At 44.2% G+C, this 16432-nt stretch overlaps 1 protein-coding gene across 8 annotated transcripts in view; it reads right to left on the bottom strand.

Annotated features, from left to right (window-relative positions):
* The window catches only part of POMGNT2 (protein O-linked mannose N-acetylglucosaminyltransferase 2 (beta 1,4-)), a 31865-nt gene that overhangs the window by 2530 nt on the left and 12903 nt on the right, over positions 1–16432 (bottom strand). Inside the window, exons 3-4 of one of the 8 annotated variants that reach the window (XM_061373169.1) lie at positions 8712–8786; positions 7742–7870 (exon numbers count right to left, since the gene is read on the bottom strand). The exons of 4 other annotated variants lie outside the window; for them this stretch is intronic. The gene's annotated coding sequence lies outside the window, so the exon portion shown is untranslated. Of the gene's footprint in view, positions 1–7741; positions 7871–7946; positions 8169–8711; positions 8787–16432 lie in introns of those variants that run through there. 3 more of the 8 variants (XM_061373170.1, XM_061373172.1, XM_061373168.1) reach the window with 3 other exon arrangements.

Below are 16432 nucleotides of genomic sequence, written 5' to 3' on the forward strand. Positions count from 1 at the left end.
GCCCTGCAATTACTGGGCCACTTGCACAGGGCTTGGGAGACTTTGTTCCTTGATCTGTCATAGGCCTTTTGCATAGCTGTGAGTATGCAACTCTGCCTCTTGCATTTATTGCACAGACAATAATAGCACAAGGAGCACTGCCAAGGACAGATTTTGCTACATTCCGTTTCAATACAAAATGTGAACTAGTGAAGGTAACGCTCAATTTGATTTTACTGGGGGGGGGGCCCAGTCCATAGGCACAGGTCTATGAACTGCCCTGTGAGAGACTCCCAAGTCACTCAAGTCACTTTGGCTCTAATCACATATGATCAAAGGCTAAGAACTGCCATTGTCTTCCAAAAGAAATACTGGTATGGGAGAGAGAAGAACTCTACTCTTTATGCGAGGAACTGATGTTTCATTAAAGCAATCAAACCTTCATTCATTGAGAATGAAGTGACTTGCACCAGCAGAGCCAGCCCTTACACAAATGGGAAGGCAATATATCTGAAGTGTTTCCACTGTTGCTGTTTTCCCATCCCAACCTGAGAATCTTCTCTATGCTGCTCCAAGGCCACCTTGTTTCTTTTTCCATTATGGGAAAGATCCTGCCATGACTTGCTTCCTGTGCAGAAACACTACTGGATTACATCAGAGTATTGATTGTATTTTCAGCTGTGAACTTCAATTCAGATATTGATTAACCTACAGTACTTACGGGCTTCAATTTTCATTATGCATCAAGGTCCACAGCTCGTCAGGCTGTGAGTAATTGCAGCCATGGGGAACTTTTGGAAGGGAAATTTCTGACTGGTATATACCTGGTTAGACTGTTTCTAGCTGCAGATTTTTAAAGGTAGCATTTTAAAGTCCCTTTGATGGAAGCATGCAGGGAGGGGAAAAAAAGCAGTGTCTCAAGCACATGCTTTGACATCCCAAGCAATAGTCCCTTAGCATTTTAACCCAGAGATGCTTGTTACCCTGTGGCACAGTGGAGGAAGACAGCAAAGCATGTTTAGGACCAGTGTGAGCACTTCCTATACCACCAAGGGAGTCATTTTCAAAACAGAGGTTGCAGCCTAAAAGCTTGATGCTGCAATCTGGTTCATACAGCCTGAAATTGAATGGAGAATCATTCATGGGATTCATTGAAGTTAGAAGGGATCCCTGCAGCTTGTGAGATCCCAACAGCCTGCAGGATCCCTGTTTTAGGAAGAAATGAAGGTATGTGGGAGACTGAATAATGTCAAAGAAGCGAGTGCTAGCCGTAAGCCACACAGATTTAAAGGTGGTCTCTGGAGATTTGAGCAACAAATTCATTTCAATTTCAGAGCAGCTCCAGCTACTCAAATAAACCAGAAATGAAGTCCACCTCCTCTGGCAAGTGGTCTAAAAAGCTGCCTCATTTAGGAGCTCCCTAAAAGCAAGCAGCAAATTAAAAAGGTGTTGTTCTCACTTCAACCATGGAAAAGGAAATGGGAAGGGACCCACAGTGGTCATCTAATTACCAGGGCAGGATCAGCTCTCACTAAACCACTCCCAAAAGATCTTTATCTCATTCTTAACACTTATGCATGTCCTGCAAGTTTCTAGCAATAAAGGCATGAAGGACTGTAATAAACCACTTCCTAACACTCACCCTTTGTTTCCACCACAGCAATTTAAGCCTGTTCTTGTCCCAGGTGCCACAGATATCCTGCACAGACAAATGATGGCTGTCACATCACCTCTCAATCTTTCCTTCCCTCTAACAAGGGATGACTGCTGCTCCTGATGGCTTTGCAACTCTCAAACATGGCTGTTCCATAGACAGCTTTGAATGCAAACCTACTGGGGACAGCAATACATCATTTGGTTAGACTCTGGTAATGCAAACAAACTGGTTTTCAGGAAAAGAAATTTTTGATGGGGCCAGATCTTCAGTTATTTTGTTGGTACCAGACTTCGAAAGCTTCATTTTACTTCTTTACTATCTTTGAAAGATGCCTAATGATACCACACACCCTCTCCACCACAGACCTCTCACCTTGTGAGCACAGCTTTAAATGACTTCTGCAGCATCCCCAGGGAGCGGACTGAGCCCAGGGACCCACGTGCGAAGCCTGCTAGTCAGTAGGAGAGGGAAACCTTTAACAGTTGAGTCCTCTGCCCCAAGCACACGCTTCAAATGAAGGCCAGTCTGCAGGCATTGTGGAAGTTAACTACTGCAGGTCAGACGAGTTCAACAGCCCAGGCAATGCAAGCTTCAAGAACGCTGCAGAGGGGGAAAACCACATGGCCTCTACTATTGCAGTGCAGCAGAAGGAGTGTGTACGTGTAGGTGTTTCAAAGGCATCAGAAGCCCACAAAAACACCACTTGATACCACCTGCATTTCACAGGCATCTCAGTGGTGGAGAGTTCTGCCGACCATTACAAACCCCTTGAGCTGAACAGGCCTCCTTGGAAACAGCCTGCTCTAATATTTCACCCCTGGTTTGTCCTCTCCCCTCCAGCCCCAAGGGAAGGGCATACGAGGCACTTCAGAGAGGCAGCCTGATGGATGCAGCTCATGTTCCCAGGTTAGCAATTTTCATTTCAGACTCTGCTACAGCAGTACCCACTAAATGGCTACCAATGAACAACGCTTTTAATAGAAATCACCTGTAAGGCTCTCCTCTGTCTCTTCCCTCACTGCACTTTCCCTCTTGCACTTAGCTCAAGAGAGTGCATGTACTTCAGCCAACCAGGTGTCAGGAACGAATGGTAAAAGCTAGCAATGCTAAAGGAATCCATCTACATGCCTGTTCCTCGTTGCCAATTTGTAATTCCTGGTTCATGCTGCTTGGCTGAAAGCTGCTTTTGATGGAAGTGAACAAGGGGATGTGGATAGGAAGGGGTGTCATAGGCAGAACTGAAAGGAGAATTCCACAGGTACTCGGGGAACTGTCTTAATCCTTTGCCAGTTTTCCCACATTTTATCATCCACCTTTTTTTAAATGTGGTGCTTTCAGTGAACACAGACCTTGCAGAACTAAAGTTTGGTGCTTCAGGGAGTGACAGAACACAAATAGCAACAAACCATCCCACTCTTTGCTTTTATATACCCAGGAGAGGCTGCACTAAGGGGGTAAAGGCAAACAGTCACTCTCCATGTCCCCTGGTTCCTCAATCCCCCAAGCTGAGATCAGTCATTAAGTGTTGTCACCAACAGAGGTCCTAAAATGGGCAACTTCCCCAGGAGGCCGCAGGTAACTCTGAAAGAGGCGAGAGCATTTAGACTTCCATCTGAAGAGATCTACTTCACAATAAAGGAAACTATCATTTGCAAATCTGCCTCACAAAATGGGTCTGGAGCTGCCACTCTCCTCCCGTGGTGCCATCTCAGAACATCTTAAGAACTGAAAGGCACTTGGAAAGTGTCAGGCCAGACCCACTGCTACTTTCCTTATGAGCAGACTCCTCTGTGCTGTTTCTTTCTACAAAGAGGTCAGCATCTAGGCTCTTCACACCCCCAGTTGCCCACAGATTATCCCCTTCCCACCCCTACCATGCTCACTTCCCAGTGACACTGGGATAACCACAGCTTTGCTCCACATGAGCAATACATCCCAGTTACCAGGGAAATTGCATGGACTGACTTTTTTTTACTCTCAGCTTTGAAATGCCAAAGCATCATCCTTCAGCAACAGAAGATGCAACAGCTGATAGACCAGAGCATAGCCAGAAGAGACATGCATGTAAAAGCATCACATTGCTTCTTGCTGTCAAGCTAGCAGAGGGCAACGATGCCCTATGGGAGGGAATGGGATGTGCCCTTGCTGACTCCTGACAGGAGCAGCACCCAGGGAAGGTGCAGGAGGGAGAAAGGGAGACAAAGGCAGCAGATTTCCCTGGCAGGGATGCTAGCAGGGCAGCTGAGGTGCAGCACTGCACGGTCAAAGATGGGGAGCTCAACACACACAGTGGCGTAAGGGCAGCTCAAGACTTTACAGTGGAAATAAGAGCACATCCTGAGGCTTGCAGCTGAGCCACAGTGGATGCTGCTCCAGAGGCTAAAAGCCTGTGGGAGGGACTCTATTTTTGGTCAGCTCCTCTTTGCTCTTTTGCCAAAAGCAATCACAGACATGAAGAGCTTACCCCTTCTTTTCCTCCTCCTCCACTTGCTTAGTAAAAAGGTCGCAGCTTCATCCTCCCAGCCCAGCTACTGCTTCTCTAACTAGCACTGACCACTGGTGAGCAGGTCAAGGCTTCAGCAGCACGCATCCCGTGCGCTCAGCAGGCACCTCTGGCAGAGACCTTGAGCATCCTGCAGCATCTATGGTACTCTCATGGACATTCGGACACTGTAGCGCCTTCTGGTCATCTGATGTTTTAAACATCCTCAGGAGTGGGAAAACAACAGGAAGCATCAACGGAGACACTGTTCTTGTTAACATGTCGAGGGCATCAGAGTGGGTGGGATGGGAGAGATTAATTTCTACTAATAAGCAGTTGGCATAAAGGGCTGTTTGGATTAATTTAAGAGACTAGTTCTGTTGTTCTTTTGTTTTAATTGTGAAGCTAGAGTAGGATGAATCACTGCTTTGAGGCTATTAATATAATGGACAATGCTTTAAATCTCTTCTCCATTTTAAAATTTACTATCTATTTAGGTAAGAAATTGGGAGAAAAGCTACAAAGCCCACACAATAAAACCCATGAACATTACTAAATCCCCCAAAGGAAGAGACCAACAGCTTGATTAGGGTGAAGAAGGGTCATGGAAGTGAACAGCGCATCTAATAGTGACCACCAAGTTCTGCAGGTATTAACAAAATGAGAAGTGCTGGTTTTGTCTACTTAGGCCTTACCAAGCGTTTATTACCAACTGCCCAAGCACTTTCCAAGCCAATGCTCAGCTTTCCAGAGCTAGAGCAGGATAAAAAATCCCCACAAAATGGGGAAAAAAAGCATGAAGGACACACACATCCAGAGAGCCTCACAGTTCTGTGCACAGAGGGAAATGCCTCCACATGGAAGCCAACTTGGGTTTGGCTCTGCTGACCAGCTCCCGTGCAGAGCCTGCCAGCTGTGGCAGCAGTATCCAAGCAGAACTGTCCTTGCACTTCCCAGGAAAGTGGTGCAACTGGAAGTGGACTGGAGCTGCTCCTGCCACAGGACAGGGAATGGGCAGGGAGCCCTTACCCTTCTCCTTATTACAGCAACACAGTGAGAGGGGTGGGAGCAGATGCTCCCTCCTCAAGGCCATTTTGCCCATGAGCACTCTCTACCCCCAGATCCATCTCTCACTACACTGGCTTTCCAGGACAAGCACAGGAAGATAAAAGCATGTAAACATGGCATTTCACATCCCCCCTACAAAATGTCTCCTGTTCTTCCTCCCATCCCTGATGCAAGAGGCTTAGCGAAGGATGCGGTATATGTAATACATGCAGTTTTAAATACCTACTTCATTCATGCTCAAAGCAGAAGTTGCTAGAAGGCAACTTTCCCAATTGGAAGGAGGGGGAGTTAGGATTCAGCAGCCAAGAACTGGCTTTTATTCTTATCTCTGTCACAGATTCCCACAGAACTATACAAGCAAGTCAATCCCCACAGCCCAAAAGGCTGTTATCATCTTATTCACTGATTTAATGAGATACATATATTTTCACAGTACATGCCACATTAAAGAAAGGATGGTACGCTGAATGAACATTTGCTTTGTAAAAAGCAACCAAGTGTAGAAGTGCTGACTTTTTAAGCAGGAAAAGAGCAGGTTCTTGAAGGAAGCAAACCCAATGCTTAAAGGCACAAATATCATTAACGAAGGCTGATCCAAAGGAGGGATATGAAAAATAAGAATACCTTAAATCTGCAGCCTTGAGAATGTTAAAAATAAAACTTTCTGCAGAAAAAAAAAAAATCAAAATATAGCAATATATTTGAAAAGCATCTGTGTCACAAAACCCTTAGGTATCTATAGACAGTTGAGATCAAAATTAGGTTTACCTTCAGTTTTTATGCTTTAATGTAAATGATGAATAGAAAGCAAAACCTCCTATACAAGACTACAACCAAAGAGCCTGAGGCTCTGTGCAATGGCCCCTACTGCAAACATACCTTCACGTACAGGAGGATACTGGTGGCCACAGGTCACCTACCAGTTGTGCTTATAGGTAGGAAATCTGAGTTTTCTTCCATTTAGTTTTAGAGTCTGTGAGCCCTGGAACAGGAAGAGATCCAACCTGACTTTCAAGCTGTCTAGCAGAACATTGATTTAATACTTGTGGATGCTGCTGTCCTGATCTTCCAAAAACAGGTAAAAAAATTCCAACACTAAGCAGTCAATGCATATAAGCTAGCCATAAAACTGAGCTAAAAGTATGAAACTAAACAGAATACTTCTTGGCCTTTTAAGGTCCCCATTTCCAAGATCTTTTCTCCATCCAGAATTGCATGCGGTTTGAAATCCTTTCCCCAGACAAAAAACTAACCCTCATCTCCATAAAAGTGCCCCAAATCAGATGCATTTCTAATAAACAAGCCTGAGGCGAGAGATGTACTGAAAAATGAGCTTAAAAAGAAAGAAAAAAGTATTTTTCTCAGCCCTCAAGTCTTTACCTTCTGACAGTCCCAAGCCTAAAGATGAAAACCTAATGTACTCAACCATGGCTAGACAGAAGGGGAAGCGTAACAGGGTTCATTCCAGCCAATCTTTGTTCACCCGAGTATCCCACTGAAACCTATCAGGTTATATTGGCATTAACAGCACTGATTTAGGAGTAAAAAGACCCTCCTTTTGCCTGGGCTCTTGCTTTTAGCCTGCAAGCAAGCTACCTTTGTCAGAAACAAAGACTTGTTAGAGAGCAGCATGTTCCTCTTACTTCAGTGGTCTACCTAAAGCAAAGATGGAGCTGGGTTAGCTTAAGGGAAAACTTAGTAATGCTGCAAAAGTAAATTTAAAAGGACATGATGTGAAATCCCAAAGTACTGAACAAGATGAACTTAGCCACTCCAATTATGCCTTTGGGCTTTAGCTGCCTTTTGTTATTCTCTGTATTTTATCTATCCTTTCTTTTCCTAATCTGACAGGAAGAGTACCTGTGTTATTTGGATACTGGGACTGGTGCTTAGCAGCGTTTACAGCCTGAGCTTTCCCTGCTTCCCATCAGCATGGTGCCTGAGACCATTCCTGTGTGCTGCAAATTCTAAGCAGGAGCTGAAATTGTTCGGAGCACAGAGCAGCCAATAAGGGCAGCAAAAATCCCTCCTTGGTTACCACAAGCTCTACATTAGCATGTTTTCAGCAAGGGTAAAGAAAATAAAGTAATCCCAAAGCAGCACCTGCCCGGTAAGAAATCCATCTCTGAAAAACCACAGAATTTAGTTCAGATCAAAGATGTTTTCCCCACGAGACTTTTGTTTAAAAATGATAAAGCAAAACACCAGTCAAACAAAGATGGACTACAAAGACGTGGGATTACAACTGAACTACTGACCTCCTTCCCACACATACACAGCCACAGGGGAGAGACTCCAAGTGAAGTTGGGGAGGGGGGCAAAGAGCATGGAGATAGCATCAAAAGCAAGGCAACAACCCCCTCCCCCTGAAGTACGCTGCAGCCAGGAGCGCTAACAGAACTGAATCCAGAGCCCTATGTGATCAGCACAGCAAACAGAGCACAGTTACAGGAACACTCAGCAGAGAAACACGGTTAATTCAGAGCACCTGCAACCTTTTCCATCTTGGAAGTACTACCACAGGTACATCAGTGCTCCAGCACATGCATGCATACCTGGTGTTGCTAAATAACAGCAAATGCTATCCGGCGCCTCTCTTTCACGGGTGAAAGAAAAAAGAAGACACCTTAAAGCTATGCTCTGCAGGGGAACAAACACTCTCCAGTCCTCTTCTTTCCCCACCACTATAAAGCAAAAGAAAGAGACGTACCTAACAGCTCTCAGCACAGTAACCCGTGCACCATCTGCAGACTGAACTACCTTTCTCCCCCAGGTCTGAGCATGCTCTGTCTGTCGGCAGTGTCCTGTCGCTCCAGCTGGCTCACCTCAATTTGTTAGCCTCCCGGAGGTCAGCCTTGCATGCAGGATGATTTGCTGCAGTATTCCTGCAAATCCCCAACGGGCGGCCACACTCGAACAACCAGCAGCGTGTGGCTTCACCAAGCTGAGCGTGCCTTGGGAGACAGGCAGCAAACTGGTTTTTAAGGGGGAGGGGGGGATGCATTCAGAAATCCTGCTTCTGAATGTCATCCCAAATACTTCATACAAAAGAACAAAACAATAGGAGAGAAAAGAAATAAAATGCCCCTTGCTAGAGGATGTGAAACCCAACCAGCATGCTTTCTAGCAATTCCCTTGGCACCAGGGAAGCGATTTCCCAGCTGTGATGGTCAGGAAAAGGCTCAGTATTGAACAAGGCTGTGAGTGCTCTCCTTCAGAGATCCAGGGAATGGTATTTTCAAAATGAAGTTACCTTTTTTCAGTGGAAACAAGTAATCCCTAAATACAAAGACACAGAAGGGAGCCAGGAGCTTACAAGAGTGCCCCTTACTGCATACAAGCTGAAGGTCACAAAGGCAAAAAGTGCCTCGCAGCAATCTCAGCAGAGCTTGAACTGTGAGGACTGAGCAGCTTCTTGAGGATGGCAAACCAAGCAGTACTGACTGGGAACATTTCCAGTCCTAATCCTACAACTGGATGTACACGAGATCAGAAGAGAAACCCAGTTCTGACCACAGCATGCACCAAAAAGCTCATAGCTGAAGTCTCACTACTCAACACAGTTATGAGGAGTGAGATCCCAGCCCTGTAGGGACATATCTGCAAGCAGATCACAAGCAAACATATAAGGCTTGCTGCAAATCTGTTTTGTATATTGGCAGGATACATCTTGATTACCTGGGAGGCTTCTTCCCTTTAAGTGAGACCTAGCAGGTGAAATAAGAATGATGACAAAGAGGTAAAGCTCTCTAACACCCACATGTACACCTCTCTATACATGTGTCTAGTCTATACATTTAGTCTATTTCAGTTGTAAGGGACCTACAACAATCATTGTAACTGTCATACTGATACTCCCAGATGAAGAGCAACCATTTTACATAAGGAAAAAGCAAAGAGAATCCCTAGGGTGTTACTCATGGCAGGAATTATCCTCACTACCAAAATGAAGAAGATCAAGTGGTTCTGCACTAAAAAAAAATGCAATTAGCTAAGATATGGGTATCAAAACCTCTCACCTAGGAGAGCCTGGCAGCATGTTACCTAAACTCTTGCTCTAAATACACATCACAGATAAGCGGGTATCTCCAGCTTCTTACCCTCCCTGAATCATGCTGGAAGTCATCTGAGGGAGGGGACAAATGGACTGCTGACTGGTACTGTTGACCTTATCTGCCATCACTCTGTCAAGGAATAACCCCTGCTTACTGTGTGACCCCAGCCCTAAAAAACCTTTTATTTCCAAGCAAGAAGGCAAAGCAGCCCTGCCAAATCAATCTGTGGTGAGAGGCTGAAGCCTTTGCAGGGCAATGAGAGGTGATATATTTTGAATCACAGGAGCAATAGAGCACAATACAAAATACTGATGAAAACAGGGTAGTCCTGAGGCAAAGATCTGGCAGAACTGGGGGGTGCACAGCAGTCCCAAGAACATGACTTGTCCTGTGCAGGATGTAAGGCTGCTAGCCTGAATACAGCCACCATCAGAGCTGAGAAATGTGGGTGTCATTCAGCATCACACGTGCTTCTAAACACAGTAATACCACAGAGTTTATAACCCTGCGTTTCTGACTGCCAGATACAAGCCAAATAGAGAAGAAAAATAAGCTGAAAGAAACAAAGAATAAACCCTAATAACATTCTGCAGAATCGACAAAAGATTCTTGACAAAGCTAGACCTTCAAAAATGAACCTGCCAACATGATGAATAAACACAACTGTTGTATCTCCTAAACTAGGGCATCACGGAAGTAAACCAGACATTTTCTCATCCCCTGCTCTGGAGTGATGCTTTAATACCTCTGCCTTCTTGGCACAGAACAAGCAAAATGGTTCTGGCCCACCTGGAAACACTAAAAACCACCAGGATTGACAGGACAAGGTGCCATCTACCTCAGTTCCCTCCTTTCCAGGCCTGTGCCACCTCTTCCCACCAACCCAAGGTGGACTTTGAACTACATCACGAGCCTATGCCTGTCCTGAGAAGATCTCAAAGGGATACTCAGTGCCCCCAGCCTGCCCTGGTGGGACAAAGGATATCCAGAGTCACCCTTCACTCTTTAGCTCATCTCATTGCCCTCTGGAAGCACTGAATGCAAAGGTGATGTCTTGTATGGAACAAGACAGCTGGTTTACCTCAATTCAAAAAGGTGAGGAGCAGAGTTAGATTTGTAGCTGACTTCACTTGAGAAAACACATCCTGACTGTGTTTTCCATGCTTTGGAAAGATCCACTGCACGGCCTAGCTTCCACTGATGCTCACAGGAGCCTTTCCACTGGCTCCATGGACCTCAGCTTATGGACTTTATCAGAGGGACCCCTGACAACCCAGAGATATCATGCCAGGCTCTTTACCTTAGTCCAACTTTGATTTTAAAGAAGAAGAAAGTACAATATTTAAAGACTGGTCTTCTATTTATGAATAAGCTTCTTCTCTACCCCTGGAATAAGGTATATGGATAGATTTCACAGGCACAGTTTATCACATCACATAGTGTTAGACAGTTTAATCAAAGTCCTGAAGAGGGTTCTATTGTCAATCTGCTACACCACAAAGTAACTGAACAAAACTACATCATTAAAGAGAGTAAAACCCCATAAACCAATAAATGCAGCAACTCTGAAATAACAACTACCTGTTACTTCTGCACCACAAGGCACTAAGTGTGGTGGTCCCAACCTGCTTTCAAACAGCACCACCATTTCACTGCACGTTGGTGAGGTTTGAATAGGTTGTTTTGGCTCAGAACTAAGACTTTGATAAATATTTAATTCTCCTCATAAAGCTGCAGCCTCCAAAAACAGCACCACAAAAGAAATACACTTAACATTTTTAGAACTCCTAAACCAGCACAAACAAAAGTCATTATGGTAGCAAAGAAGTCTGAATACATCCCTCTTGGTTTAGGCTGACAAAGAGCAGATAAATCATTATTTACTGAATCTTTGCCTTGCATATATATGTTGCAGGGGTGCCTGCATCACTCTGAATCACAGCATTTATTATTTATAGTCCCAGAAGAATGTTCTATAAGAAATTGTTCTTCCTGCAGTGCTTTTGAACCGAAAGTGCATCTCAGTTTGAGCACAAAAACATTTTATGCCTGAACTGACAAAGAAGTGTCCCTGTATTGAAAGACAAACAAGGAGATAAAGGAAGCACGGGGTTTCTGGACACCAAGACGGGGACTCCACACATAGAGGATGGCATTTTGCTTCTGCAGAAGCTAACATTAAAACTGATGCTGAAAGGGTCAGCACTTCAGCCAAAGTGAAAGTTCCTATGCAAGAATATACTGACAGGGAAGAGGTGTTTTTTGAAGAGTATCTCAATGGCCAAACCCCACTTTGCTCAAATGTTTCAAGCATGATATACTCCTAGGCTTAACAGATGTAGGACACAAGTTTTACATAAATAATAGGTTTACAAAGCATGATCAGACACATTTTACACACACACTCACTTAGGTTACATGTCTTTACATCAACCTGAAAAATTCATAGATACTATTCCCCACAGAAATGTGCACATTTTATACATGTAAAATACCTGTGATGGAAAAGCACACTAGCTATCCATATTTGTCATACGCTGAACTGATCACTCTAACAATCCCTCCATGCCCATCAGGAACCACCCTAGCAGCACTGCAGGGATATACCACCCTGTTCCTGCAGCTGTGTGCAATGTGTGTTCAGATGATCACATGAGAGACTCACCTCCTTGTTCCCAAGGCAGGAGATGGCTTCAGTAGCTGTTCTGACTCAAGCCACGTGTCACTTGTGCTCTTTCAGGTTTCCATTAACGACAGGTCAGCAGGGAGACAGAGAGAAACCAACTCCCTCTCCTACAGCTATGCCAACTGTGTACCTGCAAATGTAATTAGTGCCAATGTGTCTGTGAAGGAAGCAGAGATAATCCATGCTCATAAGAGCAGCCTGGTAAGTAAATGATGTTCACCTAGACTGACATGAGAAACCAAAGGTAAAACACTGCCTGTAAGACCCCTAGGTATTGCTCATGGCCTCACCACAGTGCTTCCCACAGCCTTGTTAACTGTTTTTGCCAGTAAGAGCATCTGCCCTCTCTCAGATGACACTTTAATATTAGGCCTTTATCACTACAGCAACACCTAAAGAAACACATCTCCCATTTTACAGAGGAAAACATTGGCAGTGTCAAGGGGATCAGGGTAGGACACACCACACCAGCACCCACAAATATAGTAGAAGCTTCCTGTGAAAAACCCACCAACAGTCAAACCCTCTTGTGTACCCCAAGGCAGTAGTCATCTCCAAGGACTCCAAGACTGAAGACAGGAGCCAGAGCCTCCAAGATCAAAGTTGACAGTTTAAACATGATAAAGGAGAGGGAGGATTAAGTTATCAGTTCTGTCTCTGTTGCTCTGAAAGGGCTGCTGGTTGAGCAGCCTAAACCTGACATGCTCTGCTCCCAGCACACCTTCCTCTCATCTCTTATCCCCATCCACACTTGCTGTGCAGAGGGCCATGCATACCCCTCCTGGAAGTCCTCCTGCAGCCACAACTTAACCTGAAGCTGGAGGTCCTGTCCACATGGTCTTGTCCTGAGAAGGGTGGAAGAAAAGGAAGAGAGCTCCTTTTGCTGTCTGAGGAGACAAACATGGTAATCACAACCAGCAAGTCTCATAGACATCTTATGAAATTAAAATGCGAGTACCACAGCAAAATACAGCTGCTATAAGGAAAAACATCCTCAAACGTGAACATCATTGAGGTACTAAGGTATGTAAAAGAAGAGAAATAACAGGAATACAAAATTTGCATTTTAGGCTAAACAACAGAAATGTCAGGCACTTTGACAGATCTGTATGGGTGAATGGCTAACAAGTGTGTGGGAGTATCCAAAGAACAAGGCTTAAGATGTCCAAGCATTTCATCGCCTTCACTGGATTATGCACCCGTTTGCACGTGGGCTGCAGTTGCTCAAGAACTGACGAGAACATGTCAATTCACAAGCAGAATTAAGCAGGACTGTTCCCCACAGCTGCCTTTGCCTTAAGCTTCTACTTTCTGGTACCCTCAGAGATTTTGTGCTTTCCTAAAAACCCTGAGAAGCAAACCCAACAAACCAAAGACCTAGTGCTTCATGGAAAGAACTCCACAAGGAAGGCGCAGCAGCATCTACAATCCTGATCTAAACAGCAGTTTCGATCCAAGTCGGAGTGTGTGTTTCAATTAGCCAGGCTCTGACAAATGCCCTGAGGTACCTAGCACAGCAGCATGACAAGAATGTAGTTCAGAGCCAAAGTAAAGGAGAAACTAAATCAAATCAGAGGAAATAAAAAAGGTCTACTGCCATTTTGAGTACCAAAATTGCAAACAGAGTGGTTTACCTTCAACACCTTCTTCAGCCACATCTGTGCAGCATAGCCTAGCATTTAAAGGGATGCAGCCAGCATACCACTCAACCCTATTCATGAGATAGTAGTGTAGTATTACCAACTGATAGGAGCACAGTATTTCTGGATACACCACCACCCCACACTGTAACCACTTAGACTGACACTAAGGGAGCACAAAACACAGAATCGTGGAATCACAGAATGGTTTAGGTTGGAAGACACCTTAAAGCTTGTCCATTTCCAACCCACTGCCATGGGCAGGGACACCTTCCACTAGACCAGATTGCTCAAAGCCCTGTCCAATCTGGCCCTGATCACTTCCAGGGATGGCGCAGCCACAGCTTCTCTGGGCAACATCCATGTTCTGGATGCCAATATTCACATGAAAACTCAGAACAGAGCACAAAGTCTCACTAATAATCCAAACTTACACCGGAGTTAAAAAATAGGGTGCTTCCTGACAGCACAGGCCCTAGGAGTGAAAAATGCCTGTTGGCCAATGTAAACACTTCCTTAAAACTGTTTTTCGATTAGTACTTAAATACCCTGGTCTCATTTTCCCTGTGGAAAAGAACAATTACTGTTGCCTATCATCTGATTACAGTATCATCAGAGGGCCCAGCAGAGCAGTTGTAACACATGGCAGTGGGCCAGGCACTTACTGTTTCAAATGTTGCTCTGAGGGCTACCACTGCTACTGACAGAAAAGCAGTATGAATCATCTTGCTCAGCTTCAATGTGATCCACTGCATGCAATAGGAAAAGTGTGACGAATCCACTGAGTTACTTGTACAAAACCATTCCAACTCCTCCAGGTGTCATACGCAACAATTCTGTTCAATAGCTACGAAGAACTTCTTCATGCCCTTGGCAGCTTGAGAATTCACAGAAGGACTATTGAATTTAGGCATATTTATCAAGGGCACAGCAGCAAGAGGAGGAGGTTCAAGACTGACTTGATTTATTTATATATATATATATACACACACACATATTTTTTTGCATAAGACTTGCTATTATATTTATTTGAATAGCAATATAAAAATAAGGTGGTTAATCTTTGTCTCATAAATCCCACCAATACATCAATGCATCATCTCCCTACACCCCCCCTTTTCAGCCATCCCCACCCCATGGAGGTTGCAATACCCCCATGAATAGCTGATATGACATTTAATACATACAGAAGGACACAAAAAGCAGAAAGTACCTTTTGGGATAGGAACATCTGCAAACCTACTAACACAGTTGTTATTCACTGGTGGCCCTTCAATGATGGGAGATTCCTTACCCAACCCTGCCACAGTAGCTCTCTTCTGTTTGCTTTCTTCCCACTGGCAAGACCTGCTGCCTCTGTTCAGTCAAATGCTGAGTCAAGTGTTTGGCAATGAGAATCTCTTCAAATAACTGAAGTGTAACTTGACTGTCACTGAGAGAAGAGCAACATCAGTTCGATAAACCAACTGCTGTTTAAAACAGCTCCACTTAAAAACATCTGTCCCTGTTCATTGTGTACAGGTCTGGATCCACGCACAGATATTTCCACCACTAGATTTCTGTTAGCACTGTTGCTGATGCAGCCATTCCCCACAAAAGCCATCTAGCCATTATGACAGCCCTGCAGCATTACCCAAGGACTGGAGGGTTGGAGCAAGTCTGAACCCTCTCACTTGCAAAGAACTCCCAAGATGAGCCACAGTAAAAACATATGTGCTGTCATACTCTTCATCCTCATAGAGGAAGGTTCTTGTGACCTTGGAGGAAAGACTAAAATGCAGATATTTATCAGGCATAGGCAGTGAGACCCACCCCAAGTCTGGAAGGGTCAGAGGTGGAGGACATACACCATCCCATGCAGAACCTTCCTGCCTTGGCTCATGCAATTCCGCCCTCTCCAAAGCTGAACAATGTGCTTATAATGAGTCCTGGAGGCTGACAGTCACAGTCTGTTGAGGTAGTCAACCCTTCTTCCCAGGAAATGGATTAAAGCTACAGCCACACAAAGCTCCTCTTGCAACAATGAAGCCTCAAATCTGCACATGTATTAATGCAGCAAGTACGTGAAAGGAGAAAGCACCCAAGTCTGGGGCTGAGGACTGGCTAGAAAAGAGCCCCTTGCTAAGGGGTTTAAGGGTACACAAAATAACCACCATTTCTTTAAGATTGAGGTGATGAAATATATTCATATAAATCCCCTCTTCTCTAATTTGCTTGAATATATACAATGCTTAAAGACAAGCATGTACCTAAGAGCCCTGCGCTTCAATATGACAGACATGCACAGAAATTAAGATTGACTAGACAAGTTTTTGTATAACTTGACTTTGTAACCCCTGTGCTAAATATATGTAGGTATATAATACATATGTATGACTACAACATTAATAGAAAAGATTACAATTAATACATAGACTATGTATCACTCTTAAGTTTATACCTGTATTAGAAGATGATTAATCAGTGGCTTTATAAATTTAATGACATTATTTTCAATAAGGTGGTAGCTTCCCAGCTGTAGCTTTATACCTTTGACACAATCTTAACACAATCAGAAGCCAAGATGCTGCAAAGCTGTATATAAATGTGTGTGAAGCTGTCCCAGATAACCTTACAGGAGAAGGGAAGGAGAGAGCAACCCCAATCTTCATTTTCTATTAACTCTCAGGTCTCTGCATGAGCATGAGTAATAACCTAAGTAGTAAAGTACAAACAGCCAGAAGCAAGGAGCAGTGGTAAGAACAAATCATTAAACAGTGATAAGCACCAAGGGCCCTAACTTAGCTAAGGGCAGTAAAAATGCACACGCAGAGGAAGCCATCTCATGTCTCCTCAAAATGAATCTGGTCATATAGTTTTAGTGCT

This window comes from Neopsephotus bourkii, unplaced genomic scaffold, assembly GCF_033783945.1.
Source record: "Neopsephotus bourkii isolate Nb327-2 ecotype Australia unplaced genomic scaffold, CSIRO-AGI_Nbou_v1 NB_1629, whole genome shotgun sequence".
Lineage (NCBI taxonomy): Eukaryota > Metazoa > Chordata > Aves > Psittaciformes > Psittacidae > Neopsephotus > Neopsephotus bourkii.